Raw genomic sequence first — 15,238 nt, forward strand, 5'->3', positions numbered from 1 at the left:
TTATGGGTCATTTAGCTCATGGAGTACAGTTTTTAAGGATGAGCTGTTCTAGTATAAAATCAAGGGTCCTCTTCCTCTATCTCTGGAAGCAAGGGTCCTCTTTCTCTCTTCAAGTTTGTCACTAGGTTATAGCTTTTCAGTATCCACATGCTCCAACGTGAGCACCTTTTTCTCATGAGCTGTGGGTAGACTTCTACATCCCCCCATGAACTTCATGAATTAAAGGGAAACAGTTTGTTATTTTATAGTCCTCACCACAGCTTGTAGATCAGCTCCGATGCCTGGAGCACCTCCTTCACCCCTCCCTTCTTTTCACTGACCTTAGTGTCACCATGTTGTTCTCCTCACGTGTCTTCAGCTTTTCTTTTTCTCTGTCTTGGGAGAAAATTGGTCTCCATAGGTTTTTTTGTTGTCAAGTTCCCTCACCTGCTGGCCATGTGGTCCCTGCTGGCACCATGCAGGCAGTGCCGGCCACCAGCCTTTTTTAATGCGAGGCACTGAAAAAAAAGAAAGCTACTGCTGCCACTCCTGCCTTTCTGTCTGCAGCATGGCTGGTTAAAACCAGCTAAGCAAGTAAAGTTCATTGCAAGCCATGCTGAGAGAGCAGCAGCCACGTGGCACCACCCCAACCCCGTCCCCCTGGCTGCCTGATTTCAGCGGCACCGTCTTGGCCACATGGGTACTCCCAGCACTGATCTTGGCCATGTGGCTGCTCATGGCACTGGGATGGCCCCTCTAGCGGAATGGCCCCGGCTGAGAAGGGCTCCGGCAGCCATTCAGGGAAGGGGCCTGGCAGCCCCCTTGCCACCCTTCTGAGGGGAGGAAGAAAGAGAGATTGCACGCTTTTTTTTCATTCTTAAATATGTCACCACAGAGGTGTTACAAACTTCTCTAATCAGGCCAGCCAATATGTCCATCGTCAGAGCTTTCAGGGATTGTCTCTGCTGGACATAAAAGTTTCAAGGAACTTTTCTTTCAGAAGCAGCCTCTGTGTCTTCCTCCACCCCAGATAAAAGCCAGGTTGTGTTAAACTAACACACCCTTTCAAGGAAGTAAAAACATATGAGAACACTTTAATCTCCTGCTCATATAACATTTCTTGATAGCTCTGCATTTCTAATTCTAACCCTATGAGTGATTTGCAGAAAAAAAAACTCCATGACTTGTAAAAGTTGTAAAGCCAGTATGATTTATTACAGTGCCAGACGCATGCAGGATAGCTCCCTCAAAGGACATGCGCACTCCCAAGAATTCCCGAGTATATTTTATCCCTTAACTTGTTGCATATGCATAAAGTTTCATTTCCTATCCCCGTTTTGTATTAAAACTGTCTTATCAGTTTTTATGAGCCTGTGCAGTTCTCCAGTAACGTCACTGTAATGTTCACTGTGCCTGCAACCCAGCTTCAGTTTTCTTTCCAAGGTCAGTGGGGCCCCTCCTTATCTCTCTCCAGCTTGGAAGCTTGCATTCCTTTCTAAGTAGCCTTGAATCTCCTCTGTTCTCTCTGCAGGCCTTTTGGGAGCACAGCAATTTAGCAGACTAAATAAGTTTAGCAGGCTATAGACTAAACAAGCTAAAACAGCACTCTTCAGCTAAATCCAAAACTGGTTTCTACCCCAAGTTAAATTTCTAACCCCCTGTCTCAGGATTATATCTGCCTTTACAGTTAATAGTGAAAAATCTATAAAAACACTCAAATATCACAAGAGGATAAAAGTTTGTGTTGTATGAATATAGATGCATCTAATAACAAGACAAAGAATAGTTATTTCTCATTGTTTCTGTGAGAAGCAACCACTCACTTTAGAAATTTTAAAAGGTTTTAAAAATCATTTTAGTGCTTTTCACTGTTCCTCTCCTTAACAGATACTTGTAATTTTCATAGGACAATTATATTAATGACTAATATAATTTTAATTCTCTGTTTAAAATGTTACTTAAACAGTTATCTAAAGCATGTAGAGTAGTCTTGTGAGGCTTTCACTTGTCTTTCACAAAGTACAGTAACAGGGGAGTAGTGTTAGTCTATCAATATACGAGAATGAGTTCACACATTTATAAGTTTTAACAAGTCTACCGCAAAATTAAGGCACAAGGTAAGAATATAAATAACAGCAGTTTGAATGGGTTGGTTTGTATCTGTTACAAGCTAAGTTGAACTCTACATATTGTACACCGGGAGTTAGGGGCTCCTCTGGTCAGTAGAGCTCAGTAGTGATACATACACATTGACATGCACAAACACACATTTGTTTTCTCAGGTGAGACAGCAGCCAGATGCACAGAGCTGTGCATCCAGAGCCATGTTTCTGGGCATGCTCAGTCCATGTCTGCACGTAGGGGTATATGCAGAAGTAGTACACACACACAGGTACTTGTTTATTGGTATAGAATCTTGGAGTACAGAGGTACTTGTTAGCAGCACACACTTGTACACACACACGGAGCTGTGCACGCTCTACTTGCACATGCTAGCACGTGTGCCACAGAGACACTCACTTATGTACAGTCTCTACCAATGCACACACACTCACAAACACAAGACTTGCTTGTATGTAGAACTTGTGTACATTAACGCAAGTATATATCTGTGCACACTAATATGTGTAATGTCATAAACACACATCTCTTACACAGGGCTGTGCTCACACTTGTAGAACCTGTGCACACTCGCAAACACAGAGCTGTAGACAAACTTAGTCACACCTGAGAGGGGGTAATTTAACACACATGTATATAGTAATGCACATAACACGTGTACACCTTGGTACTTGTGTGTGTGCACCCAGTGTTGTGCACACTGGCACACACAGGTATTATATGTGTAGACTTACACACTTTGGTACACATGTCCCCATAGATACACACTGGCACATATGTGTAAAGCACTCCCCAGAGCTCTTCTGGAAAGAGAGTAGTAGGACATTTGTACTGCTTGTTACCACCTTGCTACTTCTAGGTAGTATTTTACTCTCTGTGCCTTTGGGGTGGGATCAGACAGTGTTGTTTTAAAGGAAAGGTTAAAGACTGTTGGATTTTTGCTTCCTGCCTCTTACCTTACAATGGCAGGAGGGCACAAAACTGAGCACCTTTTTGTTGTTTTGTCTTTGCTAGAGGCTTAATCGACACAAAGGGGAGGCCATTTATTTAGATTGTGGAGATTTGGACAAGTACTTCTCTTGCAGAGAACAATTTTAGCATAACAAGTATAGAAAAAAATTTGGCCTATCTCCTTTATAAGGAAAAGAGGTTTCTCTTTTGAAATGAATACAAACTAAAACCAGAGAGAAAGGTACTGAAAAGAGAGAGAACAAGGCATAGACTGGCTGTCCCCTGTTCTCAGAATGATGAAAGAAAATGCTGAGGCACTTTCTAGTAGATGAGACTGAAGGCTTTGAAATGAAGAGGTGCTAAATTTTCAAATTCTCATGTTCCCATGGGATATATTAATGTCTCATCCTGTGCCTCTATTCTTTTAAGGCTAAGTATAGATTTATTGCATCTTCTCTGAAGAGGGCAAAACAAAAACCAAACCCAAGTCTCCTTCCCCCAGCTCCTTAAATAAGAAGCTATCTTTCCTCACTTGTTAGGCAAAATTCAAGAGGATTTCTGATATAATGAACGGCATTTAGAAATACAATAGAAAAATTCTTATTAAATTAGTTTCTGAATTGCTTAAATTATTCAATACAGTCAGGCAGTGTATCAAACTTCCCACACAGAGAGAACAGTTCAGCTCTTTCTGATATCATTAAGATGTAACATCATTAACAACATTTTTGTGCAAAGTTTCCACAAGGTATTTTGAAACTGCTTTCTCTGGAAGGCTTTGCAAGTTTGTAAATGAAGTAATTTCAAATGCACTAATGAATGCAGAATGTTAGTAGAGGTTTCCTAACTTATAACTTTAATTTCAATTAGATCTGCATACAAAACTGTCACTATTGAGTAAGAAAGTGGCACAGACTCTAAGCAGGCTGATTTGCACAGCAGCAGATTTAATGGGAAAAGCTCTTCTCTTTTTATAGACAGTTCTGATACATTCAATGTGATTGGCTAATTAACAAAACACTTTTCTCACAAACAGTCCTTGAGAAGAACAGAAAAACAGAGTAGGAAAACACCACTTGCGGGTTATTTATACTAACAAGTTATCATCATTTCTCTACAACTCCCTAAAAAGTCTCACAAGTCCACTGTGAGAAAACTAATCTCGTTTTCTCGCTCTCTGACCAGGCTGTCACATCCACAGTTCCCCCTTTTTGTTTAAAGATGGAGGCGGTGTTTTTAATCCTCTGCAGGGCCCCTTGCAGGAAGGAGAACGAACACTGCTCCAGAGGTTCCTCAATTGGACGTCAATTAAAAATGGTCAGAGAGATTGGATCTTGTGATTCCCTCTTACAAGAAGTGTGCTATCTAATCCTAAATAATTTACTTATTCTAATACAATCTCAATAGTAAATTTAATATAGTAACTACTTATTGATTTGTTCAAAACTGACAGTCTTAGCCTGTCAACAGTCCTTTTTCAGAAGCAGGATAAAATGTTCACTCCCCACTTGTGGAGGGGCCATCTGATTGACGGTCATCATCTTGATCATCATTCGGAGGTTGTCTGTTGGCCACATTCGGGTTTTGGTGTTGCAATTTAGGGCAGACACATCTCGCAGGTACCCATCACACTTCAGTATCTGTGGAAACACAGGCATACCCTGTGACAGTGTTCACAGGGATTTTCAGGTGAGGGAAGAGACGAGAATGTTGACCCCGTGTTCAGAAGGCTTGATTTATTATTTTATGATATATATATATATATTACATTTAAACTATACTAAAAAGAATAGAAGGAAAAGTTTCATCTTAGAAGGCTAGCTAACCTAAGAATAGAAAGGAATGAATAATAAAGGTTTGTGTCTCAGACAGAGAGTCCAAGCTAACTGGGCTGTGGTTGGCCATTAATTGTAAACATCCAAGATGGGCCAATCACAGATGCACCTGTTGCATTCCAAAGCAGCAGATAACCATTGTTCACATTTTGTTGCCGAAGCTTCTCAGCAGAAAAGATCCTAATGAGAGGATTTTCATGAAAAGATGTCTGCGACAATACCCGCAACACCAAGTGACAAGGTCGTATGGGCCTTCCCACTTATTAGGGGTTAGATCCCGTATCCGGACCTTTGCTCAAGGCAGGTGCATCTCACCTGAAGAATGCAATGATTTAGAATGACAGGATTCTCTGAATTCTGTGGCACTGTAAGATGGTTGATTGTATATAGAGATGTTTACAATCAACTATGTGGCCTTTCTCCAGGCATTCCCCTTTTCTGCTTGACTAGAACACGCTTCAAGGTACCACGAGCGCGTACAACAATGGCCTGGCCCGTTGGAGAGTGCAGGATACCAAGCTTGTGTGACACTCCCCATAGGTGCAGAAACTGCCACGGCTTCTGTGAGACATTGGCAGGGCCATTGTCAGTTTTCACAGAAGAAGGTATTCCCAAGATTGCAAAGCCATCCTCCAATGGGCAATCATGTCGTGACTCTTTTCTCCAGTGTGAGCAGAGGCTCACATGGCAGAGGAAAATGCATCAATAGACACGTGCACATACTTGAGTTGGCCAAATTCAGCAATGTGAGTGACATCTGCTTGCCAAAGCTGCAAGGCCTTAAGGCCTCTGGGGTTCACCCCCGCTGGTAAAGGTGCAGCAAATCTGTGACAGTCAGCACAAGAACCGACAATGTCATGAGCCTCAGTTGGTGTCAAATGAAACTGTTTCTGCAAAGTATGTGCACTTTGATGGAAAAAATCATGCGACGCTTTGGCTTGCGCAATCTTGTCAGGCTGAGGCACTACGCAGGCAGGGTTAGCCAACCTGTCAGCCCTGGCATTACCTTCTGCTATGAAACCTGGCAAATTGGTGTGACTCTGAATGTGCAAGATGTAATACGGATGGACTCAGGCCTGAATTGCACTCCACAAGGCTTTCAATAACTGAAACAAAACTGCATTATTGACTTCCTTCAGAAGTGAACAATCCAAATGCTTAGTTATGTCTGTGACATAGGCAGAATCAGTAACCAAGTTCAGAGGCACCTGAGAAAATTCCTGGAATGCCATGTCAACGGCCCTTAACTCAACCAGTTGGGCTGAGCCTGATTCATGGCCCTCCACTGTCTGCCATTCATGTTCATCCTTCGTGTTTTGTTATTGTAATCACGGGTCGTTGAGGCTAATCGCTCCTTTTGTATTAGCAGAGCCTTGCCCGAGGCTAAGGTGTACTTTTCCCAGAAGGGTGAAGAGACCTGAGAAGGTGGGGGGGGCTATGCAAAGTGACTCCCAAGACCAGAATGCTTTGTGGGACCCCCAACTCCAAACTCACGGAGAAACCCCAAAAACAACGAGCCACCTAAGAGTTGAGAGACTGGAGTGATGTCTGGACATGAGGAGCCGAGTGCTGAGCCTGCAGAGACGCGGAACACCTTCGGAGCCTCTCGCCCTGACCAGGAGAGATGACCCCGGCGGTGAGACCAGGCCGACTGAGTGGGAGGGGCAACACCTGGCGGGGAATACCACGCCCAAAAGGCTCTCACGAGGACTGGATTCCCCCGGCTCTGCCACTTTGTGGACAGAGCTGTGCATATCCTCCTCCTCTGACTCGCCTTGGGAGAGACGACGGATGCTGCAGACCCGTCGAGCTGCCCAATCCTGAGCTGATCACTTTTAATAAAGGCATCAAAAAGGAGAAGAAGTCTCCTGACCCTGTTTATTTCAGCTGGGGGCTCTCGTCCGGGATAGCCACTCCGCAAGAGGACTCAGGACTGGCCATCTTGGATCTTCAGAGGACAGCTGGCTACTAGGACCAGAGAGATTGGCTCAGGACAGCGACGCAGAGGAGCACCGGAGCACCGGACTGGTGAGAAACCCAGTGGCGGGAGTGGTAGTCGTGCGCATGTGTTTGTGAGTGAGACGCGGGCCGGCAGCTGGACCTTCGAAGTGAGAGGGACCCCTCAGTATCGCGTTTCCTGACTCCCTGCGAAGGGGCAGGCCGGAAACAGGGGAAAGCGAGTGGAATTAGCGTGAGTGAAGTCGTCTCCCAAGGGGGAATAAAGGGCCCCCCCACTCCGGGCGTGCAGAGTGAATTACTGTGTATGAGTGGCACGCACCCCAAAGTCCTCACAAAGGGAGGTCAGGCACTTTTGTAAGTCTCGAGAAGGATCCGAGTAAGATTTGTCAGTCCCGAGAAGGATTCGAGTAAGATTTGTCAGTCCCGAGAAGGATTCGGGTGTTTCACAAGCCCTGCAGGCAAAGTAAGTCCTGACAAAGGGAGTCAGGCACAAACCCCAGCGAAGGAGGCTGTGGTTTGCTTTTAAGTCCTGATACGGTGAAGCCTAAAAATTGGCGAGTTAGGCAAACTAAAAATCAGGCAGTTGTTTTTCCTGACTGAGGGAGTCAGGCACGACCCGGACTCTTCGGCCGAGGCTTCGTGTGTTCAAGTCCCAATAGATGTAAGACCTGACGCTGGCAAGTTGGGTAATCAAGAGATTGGGCAGTTGTTTCAGTATAAAGTCCTGAGCATCAGGCAGAAATTTAAAGTTCAGTGGAGGAGGCTGAATCTCCTCAAACAAGGTTTTTTTGAAATTACCGGTCAGTTGAGGCACCTTTGAGACTTTTTTATTGAGACCTGAAAAATGTGAGGGTGTAATAGTAAAAAGACCGGCAAGAGACTGAGGGAAATACATCCCAATAGTCCCTTGGGAGAACTGTTACTAAAATGGGATTCTATAGAGGCCACGGAGGGATTAGATAAAGTGAAAATGATCCATTATTGTATGGAAGTGTGGCCAGAATTAGAGGTGCAAGGAGGATGTCCTTGGTGTGGGACAAAGGATAAGTGGATGTACCAACTATTAAATAATTATCTGACAGCTCAAGGAGATACTGATCCTGAGCAATTACTGTATATATCTTGCTGGGTAAAGAGCGCTATTGGGGATGAAGGGGTGCGAATTTGTAAGATACAGAGGAAGAAAGAGGGGAGTGAAGGAGGGGATGATAGAACTCGTAAAAGATGGGACCCCCTGGATTATTTGCCTCCTTCTGCCCCTCCACTTTATAATCCTCTTCTTCAAGCACCTCAAATGGCAGGTCCGGTTCTTCCCCCGGCTGCCATCTCATTACCACCTGCTCAAATTCCTCCTTCTACCTCTTCAGCTTCCGCTATGATAAACCCAGTATCTCCGCCAGTTCCTTCTGCATCACCACAAGCGCCTACTCCACCTGCTGCATTATCCACCCCTTCTCCAGCTCCGCTTAATATACACTCAGGCTCTTCTCCCCCTCCTATTGCTGTCCCTATACCTCCTCCTAGTTGGGACAAAAATGCCTCCTTGCCCGATAAACAGCTATCAGCAAATACATCTGCTGATGGACAGAAAGTTCAGGGTAACCCAGATATCCCTCAAACTAGTAGTTTGGCATCTGAAAATGGGCCGTACTGTAGCACCAGATCCAAGACCTCCAAGGCAGAGAGACTCTTTCCCCTCAGAGAGGTTCCTATGGGAGGAGTAGCGGGAGGTGTTGGCTTTGTGAATGCTCCCCTAACTGCTTCTGAGGTGAGAGGATTCAAGAAAGAGTTGGGGCATTTAGTGGAGGACCCAGTGGGCATAGCCAACCAAGTGGATCAATTTCTAGGTCCAAATATCTACACTTGGGGGGAGATGAATTCCATCCTGAGTATATTATTTTCCCCAGAAGAGGTCCAGATGATTAGGGTGGCTGGCATAAGAATTTGGGAGAAAGATAACAGTCCAGGACCCCAGGTTCCAACAGGTGAACAGAAATTGCCACTAACGGAGCCCAGCTGGAACCCTAACCAGGAGGAGGGGAGGAGGGCCATGAGGGAATATAGGTCTTTGATAATACGGGGGATCAAAGAGTCAGTTCCCAAAGGAACTAACACCCAATTGGCATTTGAGGGTACACAAGAGACGGATGAAGCTCATGCTGCCTGGCTTAATTGCCTAAGGCGGAACTTCCAGTTTTACTCTAGAATAGACCCAGACACCCCAGAAGGTCAAATGCTACTAAAAGTCCAATTTGTTACCAAATCTTGGCCTGATATAAGGAGAAGAATGGAAAAGATGGAAGATTGGCAAGAGAAGGACTTAAATGAATTATTAAAAGAGGCATTGTAGGTGTATTTAAGGAGGGAGGAAGAAAAAGCAAAGGCCAAGGCTAAGATCATGGTTGCTGTAGCTAGAGAAAGTGCAGGGTGGGCGGGTCCACCACCAGGAGGAGGCAAGGATAGGCCTCTTGTACTGTCAGGTGCAAGAGGGATGGAGACACCTCAAGGCCCTTTGAGAGAGCGACATTGCTCTTACTGTGGAGAGCCAGGACACGTCAGGAGGTTTTGTAGAAAGCTTAGTCTCGATGCGGCAATAGCCAGGGAACAAGATTATTTAGGGAAGATCCTTAGAGGTGACGATTAGAAGGTCAGGGGCTTTATAGGGGACCCGATGCGACATCTAGAAGAGCCCTTGGTAAACTTTGAGGTGGGCCCCCGAAATGAAGAATTTGAATTTTTGAGTAGATACAGGAGCAGGTAAGTCCTGTCTCAACAAAGTACTAAGAAGTATAGTATAGTGAAAAAAAAACATCTGAAGTTAGACAAAAACAGCTAGGTAGAAAGGATATCCAATAGCACCAAAACTGGCCAGTAATACTTGACTTGTAATAAGTGATGTGAAAGTAAAAGGTACCTTATTGTTGTCGTGTGTGTGAGAGTGAGTCACAAGCAAAGTCAGCCTCAACTTCCCGGGCAGGTGGGAAGGGGGCAGTGGAAGTGTGTGTGTGTGTGACCTGCAATACCAGGATACTGTTCCCCAGGCAGGTGGGGGCTGTGACTGAAGTGTGTGTGTGTGTGACCTGCAAAGCAGACTAGTGCTCCTCAGGTGTGTGAGGGAGCCGTAGCTGTAAGAGCATGAGTGACATGCAGACAGCCTCACAGGTGAATGTGCACCAGAGGCAACCAGAGTCAGGGCCCTTCCAAGAGGCCCAGAGATACGGAGACCCGTGGGCCAACCCCAGGGTGAGGGGGGCTACAGGGACCCGTGATTATCTAGCAATAAGGATCCAGTTTGTGTCTTGAGGGTGTGAAGGAATGTGTGAGAGTGAATATAGACAAATTAGAATAGAGGTAATGTAGATTGTGCATTATAAGTTTTACCACATTTCCTTAGAGGGAAGTGTATTGTGTAGAAGAATGGTGTAAGAAAAAAAAAAAAAAACCCAAAAATTTAAGTGTAAGGGGTTGAAAGAAATATTTAGGCTCTAAGTGAAAGTAAGAAACAGAAGCAAGAGATAAATAAGATGTTGAAAAATAGAACAGAAAACCAGTGAATTAAATACACAGAAAAAAAAATAGGAGAATAAAAGTACTTTGGGAGTTAAGTTAGCTAACAGAAATACAACTCCTTGCAAAATACAGAGTATGTAGAAGTTGATGAGAGAAACATTCAAGCTATGGAAAAAGAGAAGTTAAGCAATAACATGAGACAGAGAAACTGAGTTTTGATAAAATCATTAAATAGCAGACAATTAATGCCTGTGTTTGAAAGCCCGTTTCAGGTACTCTTCATTACTAATTTGACTGTGCAGACCAAAAGAAAAAGGTTGGACTCACATCATTCTCACCCCCTGGCATTGGACCAGGATTCAACACCAGTTTTTTTCCCTCTGGCATTCTGGCATTGGACCGGACTGCACCCCATTCTCCCTCTGGCATTGGACCGGACTCCACCCCTTTCTCCTTCTGGCATTGGGCCAGACTCCCAGTTTTTCCCTCTGGCATTGGGCCAGAGTCCACACCACTCACCTCTGGGCACTGGATAAGGATTCATCTGCTTCACAAGTTAATTCACCTGAGTATACTGTGATTTAAAGTTGACTCTCAGAAGGAAGAGTCAAAAAGACTGAACTGTGTGGGAAAAAATTGGTATCAAGAGTTCAAATATTGCTTAAAATGTTTTAAAACTGTTCTGTGTAAACTATGTTGGTAAAAAGTTTAAGACTGTAAATAAGTAATTCTGGTTAAGTTCCCCAATTTATTTCTAAAGACTCCAGGTTAATCCTCTACAGAACACTCCCCTGGGAGGGGAAACCAAAATTGGTAGGGAACAGACCAAGAGGGGTTTAACCAAAGAAGCGGGTAGAAGGGACTCTAAAGAGCTTGGAAGCTTTTCCTCAGTAAAATTCCCCAAGAGGCAAGTCCGGGTGGGCAGGCTGTGCAAGATGACCCATACCGGACTCTTGGGAAGGGTAGTACTGATGGCTCTGATTGCTGGTGGTGCTCTGGGAAGCCCAGCTGAGCGGTGCAGTGAATGCTACCAATCCCTCTATGAGGAGGAAGTGAGCTCCTTGTCGAGAGTCCACATCAGTTCTAACCCTGATTGTGTTAACCCCTCCCAACTGGTCCTTTATCAGAAAAATAAGAGGGTGTATTGGATAGCATACAATACTGCCACTTTTAGGCAGCCACTCCTAGGAGAGTGCCCTATAGGGGAAGCCTGGTTGTGCTTTGAATGTGATGCTGCTGAAACGAGCTCAGCAGAACTAGTAAAAAGCAAAGAAATTGTGAAAATGGTAAGAAAAATTTTTTGTTACAAGTATTTATATGAGTGTACTAGAAAAGAGATGAACCCCTTTTGGAACACATTTCAGGGGAACTCTAAACACCTAGGTTTGATCTGGTCTGGCAGCTGCGCCGCTAGAGTGATAAAACCAATTTTCTTATTACCCAAAGAAACTGGATCAAGTTTGGGAGTTCCTATATATAATGATTTGAGAGAAAATAAACAGAACCGGGAAAGTGAAATAGAAATTGAGAAAATCCAAAATTTTAAAAGCCAAATTCAGATCCCAATTTCTATGTTAAATAAAGTATTCCGCCTCCAGGCAGTATTAAGAATAAAGAATTCAATTATTAGGAACATTTTAAACGAATTAAAAAGATTAACATGGGTAAATAATCAAGAACAAACTCCTACACTTGATCCCAGTGGGTGGGAGAACCTGGGGATTTTCAGAAAAGATGTATGGGAAAAGGTAGTTTTTCTCAGTGCGTGCATACTTGGAAGATTGCTCTCTTTACTATGCTTATTTATCTGTTTTAGTAGAATAGTACTTGCCGTTCAGACCTACCTGAAGAAACCAAGGAAAGTAACAAGGTTAAGTAACCATGATTACCAAAGTGCACAAGAGATTTATAGTAGATTCAAAACAAAAAAATTGTGAGTTGATGCGAGCTTAGAATTTAATCTCGATCAAAGAAAAAGAGGGGGGACTGTTATGAACAAAATTCGGGTAATATTTTTTTTGTGAGAAAAAGTTACAAAAAGGCAGCCAGATCACTGTAGCTGCCGAAGTTCTTTGTGTTTTGTTATTGTAATCACGGGTCGTTGAGGCTAATCGCTCCTTTTGTATTAGCAGAGCCTTGCCCGAGGCTAAGGTGTACTTTTCCCAGAAGGGTGAAGAGACCTGAGAAGAAGTTCTTTGTGTTTTGTTATTGTAATCACGGGTCGTTGAGGCTAATCGCTCCTTTTGTATTAGCAGAGCCTTGCCCGAGGCTAAGGTGTACTTTTCCCAGAAGGGTGAAGAGACCTGAGAAGGTGGGGGGGGCTATGCAAAGTGACTCCCAAGACCAGAATGCTTTGTGGGACCCCCAACTCCAAACTCACGGAGAAACCCCAAAAACAACGAGCCACCTAAGAGTTGAGAGACTGGAGTGATGTCTGGACGTGAGGAGCCGAGTGCTGAGCCTGCAGAGACGCGGAACACCTTCGGAGCCTCTCGCCCTGACCAGGAGAGACGACCCCGGCGGTGAGACCAGGCCGACTGAGTGGGAGGGGCAACACCTGGTGGGGAATACCACACCCAAAAGGCTCTCACGAGGACTGGATTCCCCCGGCTCTGCCACTTTGTGGACAGAGCTGTGCATATCCTCCTCCTCTGACTCGCCTTGGGAGAGACGACACATGCTGCAGACCTGTCGAGCTGCCCAATCCTGAGCTGATCACTTTTAATAAAGGCATCAAAAAGGAGAAAAAGTCTCCTGGCCCTGTTTATTTCAGGCACATGATAGTCAATCTGCCCTGAAAAGTTCTGTCGTGCACTTTGCAAGGGAGCGCTGTTAGCAAGGCTCCATTCAAAATCTTCCTGTTTCACAGGAAGAATGATCGTTGTAGGATCGGCTGCCATCAATTGCAAACACGGTTGACGGCATTTGATTATCAAACGAGCAATCAACTCAAACAACGAGGGTGCTGTCTTTTTGGGCTGATGGGGCAAAAAGACCCATTCCAAAACGTGCCAGAGATCTGACCACTTGTCACTCCATTGGCCAATGAGATCCGTAGGATGGAAATCTGGATTGCTAATGAAAACAGAGATATCAATGGAAGGTTCTATTCAATGAACCTGACAAGCAGAAACAGCCCTTTGGACCTCCTCCAGTGCCTGTTCTGCTGCAGGAGTCAATTTCTGAGGGGACCTCAGGTCAGGGTCCCCCTTTAGAGTGCCATACAATGGGGCCAGTTGTGTTCCGGTCAGTCCGAAGTAAGAATGCAACCAACTGATGACATCCATCAATTTCTGGGCATCATTCAAGGTCCGAATAGAATCCAAGAATTGCACCTCCTGATGCTGAATGGTTTGGTCAAGAATTTTGATCCCAGATCCTTGCAGGTGGGGTGCTGTTTAACGTCCTCCGGGGCCACCTGCAGCCCATAAGAACGCAGAGCAGCAAACAGCTGAGGCCGTATCCTCAGCAACTCATCCTGGGTGGGTGCCGCCACCAGAATGTCATCCATATAATGATAACAACATGCATCAGGAAACTGCTCGCAGACTCCGGACAAGGTCTGAGCCACATACCACTGACAGATAGTCGGGCTATTGTGACAGTCCTGTGGCAAAGCCTTCCATTGATACTTCTGCACAGGTTCGGCATTTTTGACTGAAGGGACTGTGAAGGCAAACTTTGGCTTATCATCAGGATGCAAAGGAATCATAAAAAAACAAACCTTTAGATCAATGATCAAGATTTCCCAGCCCGCTGGGATCATGGTGGGTGAGGGCATACCAGGCTGCAGGGCCGCCATGCTTTCCATCACTGCATTAATTTTCTAGAGGTCTTGTAACAACCTCCATTTCCCAGATTTTTTATTTATCACAAAGACGGGAGTATTCCAGGGACTCATAGAAGGCTCAGTGTGTCCCTGCTGCAGTTATTCCTAAACTAATTCACGAAGGGCGACCAGTTTCTCTTCTGTCAAGGGCCACTGATAAACCCAAATGGGTTTGTCCACCAGCCACCATAAAGGAAGCAGAGGATATCTTTCACCCTTTAACGCAGTGGCCCCAATTAAAAATCCGTCCCGATTCGCACCCCCCAGGCAGCCAATACATCCTGCCCCCATAGATTGATTGGGATTGGAATGACATATGGTCAAACTGCAGCCTCCTGCCCATTTGCGTTGCTGATGAGCACGAACTGTTGGCTCATCATGGTACGTGCCAGACCCCCCACCCCTACAATGGGCGATCCCACGGGAGCCAAAGGCCACGCAGGAGGCCACACAGAGAGGGAGATGACTTTCACGTCCACCCCCATATCAATCAAACTTTGAAGCTCAATCATCGGCAGGTGGGCACCCGGTAGGGTCAGGGTACACACCATCTGGGGTAGCTAAGCAAAAATGTTTGCAGACCAGAGGGCTTGTGGCCGTCCCATGGATCCGAAGCCACTGCTCCCATGAGTCTGCAGGTCAGTCCTGGGGACACATGACTGAAAAAGCACAAGTTGAGCAATCCCAGTCCCTGCCGGAATAGTGCCGGGGGGGAGGGGGGGGGAGGGCGTGAAAACTGTGGCAAAAAATCAGACCTGAAAAGTCAGAGTCAGTGACCCTTGGGTGAACATAGATTCCTTGGTGGGTGACACTAGATTTCCCCACAAGCAGTGCGCCCAGTCCCTGTCCCAAAGGTTCGAGCACATCCAAAGGAACCTTATGTTCACAACAGGATTCTAGGATGACTGCGCCAGCGGTACATACATCCATGCCAGCGGAGCCATGGGTGATGCCTCCAAGCTGGCTGGGCAAACCTGACCCGGCACCATGCTCTGAGGAATCACTTGTGTCAGGGCACAATTCCCCTGTGCACTCTTCTTCCCATTTCCCGGGC

At 45.4% G+C, this 15,238-nt stretch overlaps 1 protein-coding gene across 1 annotated transcript in view; it reads left to right on the forward strand.

Moving 5' to 3' along the window:
• Window positions 1-15,238, forward strand: part of LOC128943622 (kinesin-like protein KIF2A) — a 236,267-nt gene that overhangs the window by 89,935 nt on the left and 131,094 nt on the right. The gene's annotated exons all lie outside the window — the stretch shown is intronic.

This window comes from Melozone crissalis, unplaced genomic scaffold (assembly GCF_028551555.1).
Source record: "Melozone crissalis strain CALT ecotype California unplaced genomic scaffold, PUWL_Pcris_2 ptg000049l_1, whole genome shotgun sequence".
Classification (NCBI taxonomy): domain Eukaryota; kingdom Metazoa; phylum Chordata; class Aves; order Passeriformes; family Passerellidae; genus Melozone; species Melozone crissalis.